Genomic DNA, 18561 nt, shown 5'->3' on the forward strand with positions numbered 1-18561 from the left:
ACAAAGGAAAGAAAATGACTGCAGGACCCAGGTCTAGTCTCAGAAAAGTGGTAAGAATCAATATTAAGAGACAGCAATGAAACTTCTAGTTCTCAGAGCACATTCTCTAGCACCTCCAAATTCTTTACCATGATTTCTTCTCCACAACACATTGGCCATATGCTGTACTAGTTTTTTGTTTATTTCTGATTCATCTTCCCCACTAGAATACAAAACTCCCCGAGGGCAGGGACATCATCTGTTTTGTTCATTGCTCTATCACCAGCACCTAGATCATGTCTGCACACAGAAATGGCTCAATAAATCACACTTGCTGAGTGAATAAATAAGTGATAAAGGCCAGTTAGGATAAGGCTATCCCATGAGGTCTGCTACAATAGCAGGCAGGGTGTTCCCCAAGAGGGAGCTATCTTAGTGTGTTCAGTCTTAGAAGGACAGAATATGTCAGCGATGGCCTCCTCCCAGGTTGTATCTGCTCTTCACGTGCCTATGCCTTCTGATCCTTTAAGATCAGCTTGAGTGTCACCACTTCTGGGAAGCCCCTCCTGAAGTCTCTCCCCCTATCTAGGACAGCTGCCCCCTCCTGGGTGCTCAAGGCACCCTATGATTCTTCTATTACTACGCACACCCTGCTATATTGTGGATGAAAAATAAGGGTTCTATGGAAAGTAACCTCACAGGGTGGTCTGATGATAAATTCCTCACTGGGCAGGTCCAGGTGAGTAGCCATGCCCCAGGCATATAACTTTTTAGTAAAAGGTTTATATTTGCCTTAAGCAAGCCCTGCCCATTGTTTCCATGCATCTAGGTTAACACACCTTTGAAATAAGCACCCGAAAGAGAGCACGTAACATTGTTAATTATCCTGTAATCCAGTCCCGCCTTGCTTCTCCCTATCACGTAATCTTCCTTATGTTTCCTCTTTTCTTTTTTAAAAATCTTTATTGTTGAAAGTATTACAAATATCCCCCTTTCCTCCCATTGATCCCCTCCCCCTAACCCCCCACCCTATGCCTTCACCCCACTATTGTCTGTGTCGGTGGGTTATGCATATATGCATATGTTCTTAGGTTAACCTCTCCCCACCCACCCACCTCTGCCTTCTCTCTGAGATCCCTCAGTCTGTTCCATGCTTCTATGTCTCTGGATCTATTTTGTTCATCAGTTTATTTTGTTCATTAGATTCCACATGAATGAGATCATGTGGCACTTGTCTTTCTCTGACTGGCTTTTTTTGCTTAGTATGATACTCTCCAAGTCCCACCATCCTGTCTCATAGGGTAAAGGGTCCTTCTTTTCTTACAGCTGCATAGTGTAAATGTCCAAGAAGATGCTTGACATGGTTTCAATCTTCTTCAATTTGTAGAGATTTGTTTTGTGTCCTAACATGTGGTCTGTCTTTGAGAATGCCCCATGTGCTTTTAAGGAGAAGGCCTATTCTGCAGCTTTGGAGTGGAATGTTCTGTAAATGTCAATTAAATCCATCTGATCTAGTGTGTCATTTAGCGTCACTGTTTCCTTGTTGATTTTTTTGTCTGCAAAGTATATCTAGTAAAGTCAGTGGGGTGTTAAAGTCCCCTACTATGTATGACTGTATTGCTGTCAATCTCTCCCTTAAAGTCCTCCAGGTGTGTGTTGTTGTTTCCAGCCTATGTCTTTTGTTTGTTGTTGTTTTTTGTTCAAAATATTTCAGATGTCCCTTTTTCCCCCCAATGACCCATTCCACCCCCGTTCCCCAGTCTCTCTCCACACCAAGGACATGGAGAGCCTATGTCTTTAGGTTGAAGAATTTAATCCAGTGTTTAAGGTTATTATTGATTCCCTCCTTAATTTCAAATGTGAAAAAGAAGCTGCAAAACTGTTAATCTCTGGGACATTTCAGATCTTGCTCCCCGGCATATGTAGCCACTTTGGCTCAGATAAACTTTTATAAAAACTCTCTACAGGTTTAGACATTCTTAAGTCAACAGAATAACTGTTTACATGTCAGTCTCCCCCACTAGACTGAGCAAGAACAGCATATCTGAAACACACATTAGGGACTCCACAAATGTCTGCTGAAGATGTAAGTGGAAAGCACTTAGCAGAAAGTGTGACGGTCATGTGAGATGGCCCGTAAGAGTCTGTACTCTTCCTTCTCTGAAGCTCAAATCTGCCATACAGGAATTTGCACTTTGGCCTCACTGAGCAAGGGGGCCCTTGTCGCCAAGGCAACCGGGTGGGAAAACAGCTCAGCTCCCAACACCAAATATAAGTTGGAGTCTTTCTGTTTAAAATAGATAAGGGTGCACTGTCTTTCACGCGCCCATTCCCCTGCCCGGTAGGCATCTGACAGGAGGCATCCTGTGATGCTACGATGAGAGTGAGGTACACGGGCTGCTTTGCCCACCTGTGATGCTGCCAACTCACAGAGCATGATACAACGCCTGGGAAACTTTTTTAAAATGTCTGATTTTATCGGTCTAGAGTGCAGCTTGGATCTTTACACCTCTTCAAGTGATCCTATTGGACAGCCAGGGCTGAGAGCCTTTGCCCCTGGATTGTGGCACTGTCCAAGGTAGACCTCGTCAAGCACTTCCACACCCCAGTGTCTGCCAAAGCCAGCCATGCACAAAGATCTATGGTTGTTCAAACAACCCCATGGAAGGACGCTGCTTAGGAAAGTACCAGAAGCCCAACCATATAGTTAATTGTACTGGAGGGAAACCACACCTTTGTGTTCAATCTAAAACTGTGCTGTCCAATAGCCACAAAGGGTATTTAAGTTAAAATTGATCTAAATTTTAAAAATTTTAATTAAAAAATTCAGTTCTTCAGTTGTAATTGAAGTGCTCAACAGCTAGTGGCTACTGTATTGGACAGTGCAGAAACAGAACATTCCCATCACTATAGAAAGTTCTATTGGATAGTGCTAATATAAAAAAATCTTTCTTCAGAAAACAACTTGGTTAAATTCATTTTCTGCTAATCATGGACAAAATGAGCCATGAGGTACGCAGAGGGCAAACTGAGTCTCTGGTCATTTCTTCTCAGCAGCCATACCTAGACGAGTGGGGGTGGCTCTTTATACCCCTGTGTGGGAATGAGTACTAAGAAAGGAACAAAAGTTTTTCGGAACAGGTCCATGTATGTATTAGGGAAGCAGTGGCTTTCCAACTTTTTTGACTATGATCAACAATAAACAAAATATATTTTATATCACAACCCAGTATGCAGATACATACGTATATAACTGAAACTAAAAGTTTTATACATCAACATTTACCTTTTTTACATATAGGGCATCCCAATCCCCAAAAAACGTATACACATTTTAACCCATTATTAATTCCAATGGGTTAAATCCGGAAAGAAAGAAACATCAGTTAAGCTATCAGCTGTTAGAGTGCGTATACATTTTTTTGGGACACCTTATATTCTGCACTTGATTTTTTTTCTTTATTATTCTATTATAGTCTGTTTTCTGTTTCATTAAAAAAATGAACCTACTTAACTGTTTTTATAGCCCTGGTGACCTACAGTTTAACATATGCCAGGCTATGTTAAATGCTTTATATCCATTGTTTTATTCAAGTTTCATAATAACCCTATACAAAATTGTCCAAGAACTATGACAGGGCTGAGATCTGATGCTATTTGCACAAGTTAGCCTACCACTGTTTCATGGGTGCTAGCAGAAGACACAAGATTCCCGGGTCAGAGACAAAGGACTTTATTACCCACAGCAACAGCAGTAACAGACTCCTATCTGCATTTTCTTGCATTTCCCTAGCTCCAATTTCCATAGGGTGTCACAAAGAGGACCGTGTGACACCTGCACGTACAGTGAGTAGCCTTCCTGGAGAGGAACTCTGACCTGGGGAAACACAAATCTATCGATACAAGCATACCTGCCCTTTGCTTCTGAGGGCAACACTATCTCTATCATCCAAGACTGCTCACCACAAACATCCTTGAAAACACAGTCCAGAACAAAAAGGCAGCAAGTGCCTCTGGTTGTAAGACCTGCCAAAATGCATGGGGCACATGGAGAACTGTCTCCCAACATTAGGTACCATGTTTATCTTCATTTTGTATATAAGGAAACAATAACTTAAAAGGGATTAAGTAACATATTCAAAGTTACACAGCTAGTAACCCAGGTCTGTATGACAACTAAGCCTATGCTGACGGCACCTTATTTCACAGCCAAAGGACAGTGCAACAACAGGAAGAGAGAAGGTATCTGTCATTCAGTTAGTCATTCAGATGTGAAATCTGTCCCTACAGAAAGCAATAGCTACATATAATTTGTAATAGGTCATTTTCCCCACATTTTTTTCAAGGGCCCTATAAGAAGAGTATCATATGAATAGAGGCCTACAAACTTTTCCTAGGAAGAGCCAGGTAGTAGAGATTTTCAGCTTTATGGGCCAGATGTGCTCTGTTTCAGCTACTCAACTTTGTGGTCGTAGTGCAGAAGTAGTCACAGGTAACAGGTAACCAATGGGCATAGCTCTGTGCCAATAAAACTTTACTTACAAAATAGTTTGCTGACCCCTGTCCTCAGATAACCCAGTGGGATACAAAAAAAAAAAAAAAATTACATAATATAATTTCTACACACAAACTAACAATGATTTAATTAGAAAGAGAAGGTAAACATGCAACAAGCAAGCAAACCAGGAGACACAGGAAACTGAAGTGAGCCTAGATTTAACTTCAGATTACTGTTTAGTCAACCTCGATAAACAATATGTCAAGAACTAGTGCAAAATATTCACAGACTAAAAGTAGAATGGAGTCTCTCTGTAATGACTGTGGTCATGCCAAGGTTCTAAGAAATAAATTACGTGACTTCCAAAGGCTTTTTCTAGCTTTAGATGCTCCATAGGGGAGCAGTTATCATCCAGAACAATCAGCTTTAATTTCCCATGTGATGAAATGAATTAAAACCTGTGTAATAAATAAGGAAAAAGTAAGAGTAAAAAAAAAAAAGTTACTCTGGTCAGGGACCATGCTAGGGATTTCACAAATATTGTCCAGTAGCTAATAGGGAACACCATTTCTGAGCTGTCAAATGTACGGCTCTGTAAGTGAACATTCACTAAGTTCAATGGCCTGATCTTAAAGATGCACAATGTGCCACTATTTAATCACAATGTTATCCTTTCGCCAAATCAGTTAATGGAAAATTTTTGTCTTTATTTTTATATCCTACATATGTAATCAAAATTTTGGTATACAAAGGGCAACCCACTCCTTTTCATATGAATCAATTTTTATGCCACGTACAAACTCAAATTAAAATGGAAAAACACAAATCAAAATGTCAGAAAAGATGATCAGCTTTCTCAAGAAAAATTCCATTAGCTGCTAAAATTACAGGGAGATAAATATGAACACTGTGCTTTCATTGACAAGACTGGAAAAAAATTTCAAACTGACACACTTTTAGAGTCTAGGCTCACATAGTGGGAACATAACATTACAAGGAAGAAAAACTGTCACCTCTAAGTTAGTGTTTCTGCTACTGCATGTAGGCATATTTTAGTTAGTAGTGCTTCTATACAAATACACTTTAAGTTTTAGTGAAAAGCAGAATTTAGAAATTCCAGAAGATATAGTTCCATTAGAAATTTCAGGACAATTACTTTGGAGTATATAAATAGAATTAGAGTTGGTAATTCTAACTCTGATTCTATTTATACACTCCAAGTTAAGTAAAAACTTATATTTCTATTTCGACTGCTTTACAATGGTATCAACGTTTCTTAATCAATACCTTTTCATTCATGGATCAACTGAAATAAAAATAATTTGAAAGACTACTTCATTAAGCAGCCCAGTTTAAAAAAAATAACACTGTTTTAGCAGTGTACAGTCAGTTTATGCTTTACAACTTCCAATTATTTCCATTTAAAAATATTTCTCTGGCAGTTAAATCACATCATAAGTGTAACAAAACTAGGGAGAAGTCTACTTTATTAATAAATGAAATGTCTGATGAATAGTAAGGCTATGCTAGTTTTGGAGATATGTTTACATTCATTTGAAAGCCATTATAATTCATTATAATAATTACTTCAGAGTTAAATAACACCATTTAAACTACAAGCTAATTTCCTTCACTGCCACAGTTAATCACAATTACTTCTTAAGCTTTGTCTACACTTGCCTAAAAGTATTACACAACTTTCGATGTTTTTTCAAAGACATTTCACGTCACTCCTTTGTATTCCACAAATAGTCTGTGTCACTGTCCCTGGAGAGGGACGATTCTGCAACCTTGAACAAAAATCTGAGTACCTTAAGGATTTTTAGCATATTAGACACAGCCTCTGTACCTTTTAAAGAAGAAAAGTCACCATGATGACAGGCTGTTGCCTCTTCTAGCCTACCTTGCAAAGTCTATGGACAAGTTATTGCTTATATTTAGTTTGACTTTTAAGGAAAACTAAAATCTACTTCCAAAATAAAATTAGTTTTACTTTCTAGGTTGCACTGGGGGGGGGGGGGGAAGGGAAGATTTCCAGCCTCAATTTAAAGACATCTCCTTTTATATAAAATTCTTTTATTTATTTATATTTGTTATTTGTTATAAAATTTATTGGGGTGACATTAGTTCATATAGGTTTCAGGTGTACATCTTTATGATACATGATCTGTATATTGCATGGTGTGCCCATCACTCAAAGTCAAATCATCTTCTGTAACAATATATTTGGCCCCCTTTACCCTTTACTACCTCCCTACCCCCTTTCTGTAGGTAACCACCACACTGCTATCTGTGTCTGTTTCAGTTTTATATCCCACATATGAGTGAAATCATATGGTTCTTAGTTTTTCTGACTTATTTCGCTTAGCATAATATTCTCAAGATCCATCCATGTTGTCGCAAATGGCAGTACTTCATCTTTTCTTATGGCTGAGTAGTATTCCACGGTATATATGTCCCACATCTCCTTTATCCAGTCCTCTATCGCAGGACACTTTGGTAGTTTCCATGTCTTGGCCACTGTGAATAGTGCTGCAATGAACATAGGGGTGCATGTATCTTTGGGAATAAATGTTTTCAAGTTCTTCAGGTAGATGCCCAGAAGAGGAGTTAAATTATTAAAACAACATTGCTTCCCATTTATTATATTAAAAATTAAATCAAAAGGTATAAACTTCCCGTTATTAAATAAGTCCTAGAGATATAATGCATGGCATGATGATTACAGTTAATAATACTGTATTGTATATTTTAAAGTTGCTAAGAGACTAGATCTTAAAAGTTCTCATCACAAGAAAAAAAAGTTTGTAACTATATGTGGTGATGGATGTTAATTAGACTTATTGTGTTGTTTTACAATATATTCAAATATCAAATCACTATGATGCATACCTGAAACCAATATAATACTATATTGTCACATATACAATGAAGCACTTCCAAGCAAGCAGTGGTTTTGAAAAAAACAAATAATTTAGAATGTAGTAAAAAGCAGGAGATTTATGGATAGGATGGATATACCTGTTTAGACTAATTGTCACTATTTGCTACAAACCAGTATGCAGACGTTAGGAAGCGGTTAGGAGGTCAAGACTAAACTCGGGAGACGTAATTTGTTAGGACATTCGGGTTTTTTTAGGCACCAGGCTGTCTGTCCAAAGGTATTAACCTTCAGAGGCCACAGGCTGGCAGCAGTGAGGCCTCTTCCAGCCTAAATGTGCAATGACTCCCCTCTCAGCCATCAAGCCCCATCTTACACAGAAAACAGCTGTTGGCGGCTCATTCCTGCACTTGTGCAATGCTGTACAACATCTGAGTCTCACAAGTCTGTAGATGTCCACCTATGCATCGACACTGCACTGCAATGTGGGAGGGGAGGTGGCTGAACTCTGAGCTCTGTCGCCAGGCTGCCCAGGGTTCAGATTCTGCCTCTGTGATTCACTGGGATTTAGGCACTGTGGGATTCTGTACCTACATCAAAGGACTGCTGTGAGAAACAAACAAGATAATGCATGTAAAGCACTCAGCACGGAGCCTTCGGTCAGGACTCAATAATACTACGTGTTATTCCCATCTGTTACATATGCCTTAGATCAGTAATTCCCAAGGTGGCTCCCAAGCCTAGTCTCAGAGGTAGTATTTTACATCACGCTCCAGTATATACACATACATTTTACAGTGATAATACAAATAATGGCCATGCCTACGTAGTGCTCACTAGAAGGACACTTTGCTTCCATGTCTTGGCGACCATGACTAATGCAGCAGTGAACACAGGTGTACATACCTTCGTGAAAAGTTGTTTTCAAACTTTTCAGGTAGATACCCAGAAGAGGGTTAACTGGGTCATATAGTAACTCTAAATTTTTTGAGGAGCCTCCATACTATTTTGCATAGTGGCTGCACCAGTTTACATTCCCGCCAGCAGTGAACGAGGGCTCCCTTTTCTCCACACCCTCTCCAGCACTTGTTATTACTTGTCTTCCTGATGATAGCCATTCTAACAGGTGTGAGGTGCTATCTCACGGTAGTTTTGATTTGCAGTTCCCTAACAGTTAGTGAAGTTGTGCATCTTTTCATATATCTGTTGCCATCTGTGGAACATACATACAATGGAATACTCCTCAGCCATAAGAAAAGATGAAATGCTGGTATTTGTGACAACACGGATAGGTTTTGAGATGATCATGCTAAGAGAAGTAAGTCAGACAGAAAAAGTCAAGAACCATATGACTTCACTCATATGTGGGATATAAAACTGAAAGCAACAAATGAACAAACAAGTTAAACAAACAACTCAGACAGACAACAGTGTGGTGGTTACCAGACGGAAGGGGGGTGGGGAGTAGTAAAGGGTAAAGGGAGTCAAATACATGGCGACAGAAGATTTGACTTCGGGTGGAGGGCACACAGTGCAATACACAGGTGATGTATCTATCACAGAATTGTACACTTGAAACCTATATAATTTTATTAACCAATGTCACCCCAATGAATCTAATTTTTAAAATGCTAATCCTAACCTGTTAAATTGATTTAATGACCCAAGACATGTAGTTTGAAAAATACTATAACCGTTATATAAACATTTTTTGAAAATATTAAAAAAGTTAAATAAATCTGTGTATTTCATCTTACCATGCTATTGTGCATTGTAAATCTACACAGTGCGCGCGCACACACACACACACACACACAGATTATATGGAGCATTTCCTAAATTTATTCAAGCATCTCTATGCCCTTGTGGGATGGACACTGATTGGGGAAATGTCACCCTAGGCTGTTAACACCTTCAGGGCAGAGACAATTCGGGGGTAAATTTAATTTATATTTTAGTTAGTATGCACAAACACATTTGAAAAATTTCTAAATAACTGATTGAGGAAGAGTCCCTCCCATTGAAGGTGGGCCACCAGGATCCTGAGCCCTGGCTTGAGGAGAGGTATCCTAGGTACATATCTAGGCTCGGTGAGGGATGGTCAGTCACTCACAAGAAATATGAGAGACAGTGTCTTGTGAAAAAGTCTAATTAAAAATGTGTCACTCTCACTGGTCAAACGATGGCTTTAATCAGAACAAATTAGTCTAAAAATTGAAACAATATGGTAGATGCTAAATAAAATCCCATTTTAATGGTTTTACCAAAAATAATGGTACGTAATATTTTAAGTGGATTTGGTCATCCACAGGGGCTGGGCTGAGTGAGAAGACCTGGGTTTGAAGCCCAAGGGGAAAAACCAGACAGGAAGGTCCCAGGGGAGACAGAGCTTTCAGCCACTTCTTGAGGCAGGGGAAGTCACTTGTCAGACTTGTCACAGTGTCTTTGAGACTTCGGGGGGGGGGGGGGGGGGCGGGGTGAGGGAGGGTTGCAAATCACCATCAACTCCTACTTCTTTCCAAATCTCCCTCCCCTTGAAAAAAACAACTCTCAGAATAAATGAATCTATAATGTGCAAGAGAGCAAATTCAAGCAAGTTCAAGAGCACAGACACATGGGCCAAGCATCTAAACAACTCTGGGTGTGCTTACTTTTGCGGCTATCAGACATATGGAATTGAAAAGGGAAGCTTTATTTTTAGAGTTGAACTTCAGCATAAAACACGTTCTTCAGAGTCAATATAAGTTTTTTTGGTGTGGGTTTTTTTTGGTAACAACAGGATTACAGAGTCAAGTCTTCCTCATTCCTGGTTCTATCCATGTTAATTTCCACTTTCTTCTAACTAAAGGAATATCGCCATAAAGTGGTATCGCTGCAGGAGATGGGTGGAGAGAATTTTTTTTTAATCCTTACCTGAGGATATTTTTGCATTGCTTTTCAGAGAAAGTGGAAGGGGAGAGGGGAACATCGATTGATTGCCTCCCACTTGCCCCCTGATGGGGACCAGAGATCAAGCCTGCAACTGAGGTACATGCCCTTGGCAGGAATCGAACCCGGGACCCTTCAGTCCTCAGGCCAACGCCCTCACTACTGAGCCAAACTGGCTGGGGGGGGAGGAGAGAATTTAGAGCTGTACTGTCCACTGCGGTAGCCACTAGCACTAGTGGCTATTTAAGATAATTAAAATTAAATAAAAATGAAAATTCAGTTCTTCAATTACACTAGACATTTTTCGAGAGCTTAATAGTCACCTGTGGCTCTTGACTACCACATTGGGCAGATTATAGAATATTTCCATCACTGCAGAAAGTTTTATTGGATATTACTGACCTAGAGAAAGGCCATTTATAGATGCTAAAAAGAAAACTGTTCATTTCTCGTTTGGTAAAAGAGTTCCAAGCAATACCCAGCAGAATTGACTTGACTGTGTAGTCAAATGTAAACGCTATACAGCCAAAGATTCCACTTTTATCTCAAAATGTCATTCCAACCAGCCTGTCTAAAATCTCTTTTCATTGATTTTCGATTGTTACAAATTACCTTTCAAAATTCAAACAGGCCAAGAAATGATTATTAGATGATTACAGTAACTTGTTAAAGTTCCACTAACTTAGTTTGAAAGTGCTTAGAGCAATTTATAAAAAAAATAAAAAAACACATGGTGCCATCAGCTCCAGGAATAAAAGTTTATAGTTAAAATAAGTAGAGACCCACCTCTGTTACCCCAAGGAAAATGAAAATATTTATTACACACCTAGGTCTGTCCCTAGCCTTTTCATGAACTTATACTCAGATTCAACACCACCTGCTCTTTCTATCACAGTTTGAGAACTTGAGCTCGTATCTCATTTGAGCCACACAGAACCTAATCACCACTGTAGTGTGGAGAAGATCCTTCTCAGGAAGGGGAAGTCTGAGAGGGAATACATTACCCTGTCTGTGTCTGTCTTGCTTAATTGGTTACTGAATGGATCCCAAGCGGCCAGACTAGGGAGAAACCAAGTGGCTAAGACTGTGGGGCCAGCTAGTTTCCCCTCTGTCTTGATTCCAGGTGCCCTGCTAATCTGGCCATGTACTGCAGTGGTGTGCCCAGGTCACAGGGAAACAAAGCAGGAAGACAGACAAGAGTGTAAAGTGACCTCAGAACAGGTGAAGTGAGCACAGCAAAAATCCCCTGCAAAGTTGTTGTAAGCAAACCTTTTTCATCTCCTGGCACACAAAAACTAATTGCTAAAATTCTGCAGTTCACCAAAAACAAAAATAGTTTTTGTGGTTCTGACCAAAAAAAAAAAAAGTGTTATTTTAATTCATTCACACAGGACGGCTATTGTCATGTTGGCTGTTGTCACTTTTTAATTTGACAATCTAAAGGGAAAGAGGTCAGTGCCCCTGACTAAATAGTCAGGTATTGCATGTTTTAAAAATTATTGTGGCACACCAGTTGAAAATCACTGTTCTATAACAAAGCTTAAACATCAGGCATTATTATGTTCATGTAAAAAAAAATTATGTCACAGAGTAAATCTCCTCTGCAAACCAACCTGTGAAAGGCATTTAATGTGAACTACATGAATTAAGCAATTGTTATAAAGACACTTTAATGTTGATTTAAATAATCTAAACAGACTGCCTTCGGCTAATGGCTGATTATAATAAACATGCATTTTCCAAATACTTTATGTTTGCTCAATGTCATAACATCTACCATCTAGTCATTATTGTTTGCAAAACTTCATCCTTTTATTTACCATGTCCCGTTTTTGAGCTTCTAACTTGGGGAGCTTGCAAGACATTTATTAAATGTGTATAAATAAAGGGCACAGCATTAAAATTCCTATGTTATGCCTTGAAGATTAAACTTATGTTTCTAGTTTATTAAGAGATGACAGCTATATTTAACCTTGGAAACATGGTGTCTCTAAGACATAGAGAAGAAAAAATTTGGGATTTTAACGCATGAGAGCTGAGACTAAGATTACTTGATCTGCAAACATCACATATATGAGCCTAACAATTTTTCTTTGAAAACTTTAAGTAGGTCAATTTATTAACTGCTACCATGGAGTGTGTACACCCACATTCGCCTCTTCTTCTGATGAACTGCAGCCCAGAATGGAGTTACAGCCCTGCATTATTAAAAATCTGCCTTTGATTCAAGCAGAGAAATGAAGAAGCGGAAACTAACATTACCGTTTAGGCTTTGTTATTATAATAGATCCAATAACTTATTTTTGAAGCATTGATCATTTATCAACAACTGAATAATAAGCAGCCATATAAAGAGTTAGGAAATTATTTAAGCATTAACATGGAAAGTTCCCCAAAATGTATTAGAAGTAAAAAGTGAGCTGCAAGATAGGTCCAAGAACTTCCAAAAGCAAAACACATCATTTATTATATTTGGTGCCCTAACAGGACCTTGCATGTAGGAAGTCGGAATGCTTCACTAAGGAGAGGGGCTCCCATTCCAGCTGGCTATGTTCTTATATTTGCAGGCACAATCTGGCCCAGCCCTGAAAGGAGGTCTGGCCCCCCAAGTCAGTGACATGTTTAAGATATAATAAAGCGCAGTGGAGGCAGGGGTGGACGGAGAGGGGTGAGTAGAGAGAAAAGGAATATGAATTAAAAATGAGAAAACTCTCTCATCCTCTATTTGATTTAAGGAAGAGAAAACCTCTCAACAAGGGCTCTTTCCATAACCCAAGCCCATCACTTTTTTTTTATTGTAACGGACGCCCCAAAGCAGCCTCGGTAACCCCCGCCGCCGGCTCCCCAGAGGAGCGGAAAATCCCGTTTCTTCCCCAGTGTGCGCCCAGGAGCCGCCAGCCAGCCTGTGCGTTTCGCCTGGAGGGCGGCGCGGGGCCGGGCAAGTTGCTGCCGCCTCCCGGGCCCGGGCCCCGGCTCCCGGCTCCCGCGCCGGCCCGGCTCGGCTAACGGTAAAGTGAACCGCGCGCGGCGGCGAGGCCGGGAGGCCAAACTTGGGGTCGCTCCCGACCCGAGTCCGCCCGACAACAAAAGGCCCGGGCACCGCGGGGCGGCGGGTGAGGACACCTGTCCAAGGACGGGACCCGCGCCGCAGCCCGCGGGAGGCGCAGGGCTCGGCGGGCGGCACTGCGGCGGCGGCGGGACCCGGGCGCGCCGGCTCGGCGCCCCGTCCGGGGGGAGCGCCCGCAGGGACTCCGGGAGCCGCCCCGCACCTGCGCCCCGCTCGGGGCGTGCGCTCGCGGGGCTCGGGCTGGCGGCGCCGCGCCCGGTGCGCTCCGGGGAGGGGGCCGGAGCCGAGCAGGGCCCCGCTGCCCGGAGGACCCCGCCGCCCGAGCCCCGCTGCAGCGCCCCCGCCCTGGGTCTCCGCCTCCGGGCTGGGCGCGGAGCCGGGCCCGACGCCCCCTGGCTGCGCGGCGGGCCCGGCGGAGGACCGGGCGCCGCGAGCGATGCGCCTACCTGCTCCGTGCGGCGGGGCCGCGGGCGCGTCGCGGGGCCGTGACCTGCGGCGGCGGCGGCGACGGCTGCAGTCGTGGCGAGGAAGGCGCCTCTTTCAGGAAGGGGTGGGATCTGCCCTCCCGCGGAGCCGCGGCCCGCCCCCGACTAATTCTGGGGTCCCTGCTGCGAGGCCTCCCCGCGAGAGCCGAGCCCGCGGGCCTGCGCGGCTCCCGCCCCTCGGGGTCCCTAATAGTTACCCGGGGCTGGAGCCGAGCGTGGGCAGCGGAACCGCTTCTTTCCAGAGCCTTTGTGGACGCGCTCGCTGGGCGCTCCTCGCCCAACAAAAGGAAGGACGGGATCCGAGGGATCCTCCGCCTGGCGGTTATTTATTCCTGACCTGTCGTAACCTCCCGGCCGGCTCCCTTATGTTCACACAACTGGGGCTTTCGCACAGAGCAGCTGAAACGCCTCGCCTGCCCGCTGGTGAGCGTCCCTCCGCTGGGCGCTCCCCGCGCGTCCGCGCGCCGCGCAGAGCCAACGCCGGCCAGCTCCCGACCCGGCGGCGGAGAGCGGCCCCAGGCCCCCAGCGCCGCTCGCCCTCTCCTCGCAGGGTCTGCTCCGGGGTTACAAAACTGCGTTCATCAGCGTTTTAATAGCTTCCGCCACCCCGGACCCCGACCCACCAGTGGCACCATGTCAGTGACCTCTAGCAGCAGCTGGATCAGTGCCACTTATCACACGCTCACCATTAACTTCTATTCCAAGCGTAGTTTTAGGGGGCTCCCACACACAGTAGGTCCTCCTTTATCAACCTGCCTTAGTCAGACTGACCTCCATTCTTTTTGGCACCTCCGTATCACACCTGTCTCATTAATCTGCTGCCTGTCAGAGCACACCGTTCGAACTCTCCAATTTAACATTCGAGAACTTTCCCTTCCCCCACACTCTTATGATTATTGTCTAGTGGGTGTATTGATTTGTTGTTACTGTTTTCACCTGGCTACTAGGCTACTGTGAGCTTCTTGAGGCCAGGGGCCTGGCCTCTCCTGTTTTCCTTGCCTTAACAAATGAGACTGTTACCCATTCGGTTAAAATAGCAGAAACAAAAACTTAATTCTAATCTAGAATCCCCTGAAAGTATGTGCTAAATTTTGTGGGTTTAGCCTATGTGCATTTTTCTGAGCGACTAACTGTAGCTTCCATCAGACTCTCAAAGTGATCTGTGACTTTCTCAAAGTTAAGAACTGCTTGAGGCCTATCAATGATTGAATCCCAGCTCTGGTGTGAACCTCCCCCCACACCCACTTCTCTGCCCTGACTGAAGGAGCCCTCCAGCCAGACCATCCAATCTATTTTTTAGAAATATTTTTTTATTGATTTCAGAGAGAGGAAGGGAGAGGGAGAGAGAGATAGAAACATCAATGATGAGAGAGAGTCATTGATCAGCTGCCCCATGCTGGGGATAGAGCCTGCAACCCTGAGCATGTGCCCTGAACGGGACTTGAACCTCTGTCTTCTGGATCATAAGTCGATGCTTAATTGCTGAGCCATGCTGGCCAGGCACAGTCCATTCTTTTAAGACTTCTGGATCCATCCAAATAATTAGTGGTCTCTCTCAACATATCAGAATCACCAGAGTAGGGAGGTGCTTTACAACAATGCACATGCCTGGGCCCACTTCAGAACCCCTGAGTCAGAACCAGAGGGGGGGGGCAGTACATGGGTATTTTTACAAAGAGCCACAGGTGATTCTGACACGCCCATGACTAAGGCACTGACTTTTTTGGGAATAGGATCCCTGATTAGTAAAATGTCCTTACTTTTCCTTTTCTCTATGGAAGGACTGAGAATCCTTGCATTATGTTTAATTTATTTGAGCATTTTCATTTTCACTTAGAGCCAAGCTCACTGTTGCTTAAGAAATGAGGTTGAATTTGTGAGGATAGCAAGCCCAGCGCCATTTGTCAGCAGCCCTATATCACTGCCACCTTCATCTCCAAAATGTCTATCTAAATAAACCCAAATAATGAAATAAATTACATCCCTGACAGTGATATTGACAGCTGAAATATTATGTTAAAATGCTGGCCATGAAGGAGGGTTGGTTGCTATATGCAGATTCTGTTAATGTCATGAAAGTTTTAGAGAAGCTTCAAGATACCTCAAGACAAACAAAACATAAATTTAACTGTGCTTTTTTATCTTTTTTCAATTGACCTTGGTATCCCACTCATTAAAATTTGTCCACCATATACTCAATATGACCTTAGATATTTTAAATCATGTCTGGGTGTAAAATTGAAATATTATCCCAGTCCTGGATGTTTTTTAAAAAAATGTATATAAAGATTCAACCTGTATTCTTGAACGATATGACAGTGTTCCAAAATGCTTCAGGCTTTGAGGAAAGGGCCGACGACACAACAAACACAGTTTACGGCCTGAAGATAGATGCCAGCCACAGACTTCCTGGGCTAGGATGGAGATCAGTACACACAGGGACATAATCGTGTCACCGAACCCCAATGAGGCACCATGATTTTGACACCATGTTGCTCTACTGACTGTCCTGACCTAACTCTGGTGAACAGCTCAGGCTTCCATCCATCTGAGTAGCGGTGATAGTTTCTTTGGTATAAGTGAACTTATCTAACCAAAACAACTACAGACCACTTAGAATTATAAGGAAATTCTATATTCTCATGCATTTCCTTTCTCTTGGGCAGCCAATTTGTTGTTGATGATCATTCAAATCATTTCCCTTATTCAGTTGAAAAAACAGACTTGAGAAGCACAACTCATAAATAACACTCCCAGGATTCTAGTCAAATTGCAATGAATCTAGTTATAATAAAAATCTCTGTGTAACAAAGTTATTGCCAACCCTTCTCCAACCACTGATAGTTCAAGGCTTCTCTGATAAACAACAAAACCATACAAAGTTCATCAAAATGGCATTTGATCTTTACCAACATCTACCTCTTAAAGAAAACATTATAGAGATGATTGGAAAGAGATTGAGGGAACATTTGGTAACAGGATATTAAGTGGGAACTATTATTATTATTTTTTTATTTTTTATTGATTTCAGAGACAGGAAGGGAGAAGGAGAGAGAGAGAGAGAAACATCAACGATGAGAGAGAGTTATTGATCGGCTGCCTCCTGCACGCCCCCTATTTGGGATCGAGCCTGCAACCCGGGCATGTGGCCTGACTGGGAATCAAACTGTAACCTCCTGGTTCATAGGTCCACCGCTCAACTGCTGAGCCACGCCGGCCAGGCAGGAACTATTATTTTATTTCCATTTTATCAGAGGCTCCACCACTCTTAGATTCCAAACCAGGTGTAGGACTTGCAAAGGAGTGTTCCCTTAACCTCTTACTTACTTTGAAGGTATAAGAGGTTTGAAGTGGAGGCTGAGGAGACTGCTGAAGATTAGAGATGGTTTCTGTGGAGGAGTTGTAGGTGTTCTAAGAGGCCCCTCCCAGCACCCTCCCCCGCACCCATGGGGGCGTGGAGGGCGAAGGGGGCTTTACAAATCTCACCTTCAGTCGGTGAGAGGCACTTCGGGCAGACCTTTCAGAGAGCTCAGGATGTGTCCTTTGCCGTTTGGGGAACACCATGGACTGGTGGCTACCTCATGCCTGAGAAATCTAGAGTTGGCAAAATGACCTGAACACAGGGTAGGAACTAGGGTGGAGAAGTAGTTTACTCCCACAGAAAACAAGCCTAAGAGAGTGAGACAGACAGTGTGGGCTTGACTTTGATCCTACCCAACACGACTGCTTGGAAAGTAAAGAGACCTCAACAGAAAGAAGCCAGAGGTTTGCCCCCAAGTGCCCAGGTCCTGAGGGGGGCAGGGCAGAATCTAAGGCAACCTGTCAGAAGCAAAGTGAACTTGCTGTGCCAAGGCAATGGGTGGTGAGGGATTCCCCAGCGGTGATTCTGACAACTCCATAAAAGTGTCAGCTGGAAACATCTGCCATGGGCGGAGGAAGCAATGCGAGCTGGACCCCCCCAGGCCTTTCTGCCTCCTCTCCCCCACTTTAATCCTGGAGGAGGTGGGCAGTCTAGTGAGTGTGGAAGAAGGGGGAAAGCTCCAGCTGGAAGAAATACAGAGGAAGCCTGCCACTACTCCCCTTTGCCACTAAAGTATGGAGGTTTTATTATTACACTGCTCCAGACATTAATTACTAATATAAGACTGTTTTTGTGTGTGTGCGTATGTTTTTAATCTTCACTCGAGGATACTTTTTCCATTGCTTTTCAGAGAGAGTAGAAGGGAGAGACAGAGAGAGAAACATCGATGCGAGAGACACATCACTTGGTTGCCTCCCGCACACGCCTCGGCCCTGGCCTGCAACCGAGGTACGTGCCCTTGGCCGCAGGCGAACAGGGACCCTTCAGTCCACAGTCCGATGCTCCAACCACAGAGCCAAAGTGGCCAGGCAAGACTATATTTTTGACTAAAAGTAACCAGAGGCCTTTTTATTATTTCAGAGTGACCCCAAAAGTTATAGGGCCTATACATTAATTCATCCAAGGGGAAGGAAAACAACTAGCCCCACAGAGCAGGTTTGGACAGGCGTGAAAGAAGAGAATTGAGCCATGTTCTGATTGTGCCATGAGTCCCACTGGGTCACTGTATCAGCCATACATTCAAATGTAATGCATTTCATATTATATCTTAAAACTTCTGAGGATGTCTCATTCTCTCATCTTACCTGGTTTACAAATAAGTGATATGTATCAAGAAACTGCCAGCATGTGTATATAAACTAT

At 43.0% G+C, this 18561-nt stretch overlaps 1 protein-coding gene across 3 annotated transcripts in view; it reads right to left on the reverse strand.

Moving 5' to 3' along the window:
• Positions 1–14330, reverse strand: part of TMEM150C (transmembrane protein 150C) — a 69620-nt gene extending 55290 nt beyond the window's left edge. Inside the window, exon 1 of one of the 3 annotated variants that reach the window (XM_081162511.1) lies at positions 14036–14330. The gene's annotated coding sequence lies outside the window, so the exon portion shown is untranslated. Of the gene's footprint in view, positions 1–13799 lie in introns of all 3 variants that reach the window. The other 2 variants (XM_081162510.1, XM_081162512.1) reach the window with 2 other exon arrangements.
• Between the last annotated feature and the right edge of the window lie 4231 nt (positions 14331–18561).

The sequence above is a fragment of the Miniopterus schreibersii genome (genome assembly GCF_964146895.1).
Source record: "Miniopterus schreibersii genome assembly, chromosome: 1".
NCBI lineage: Eukaryota > Metazoa > Chordata > Mammalia > Chiroptera > Miniopteridae > Miniopterus > Miniopterus schreibersii.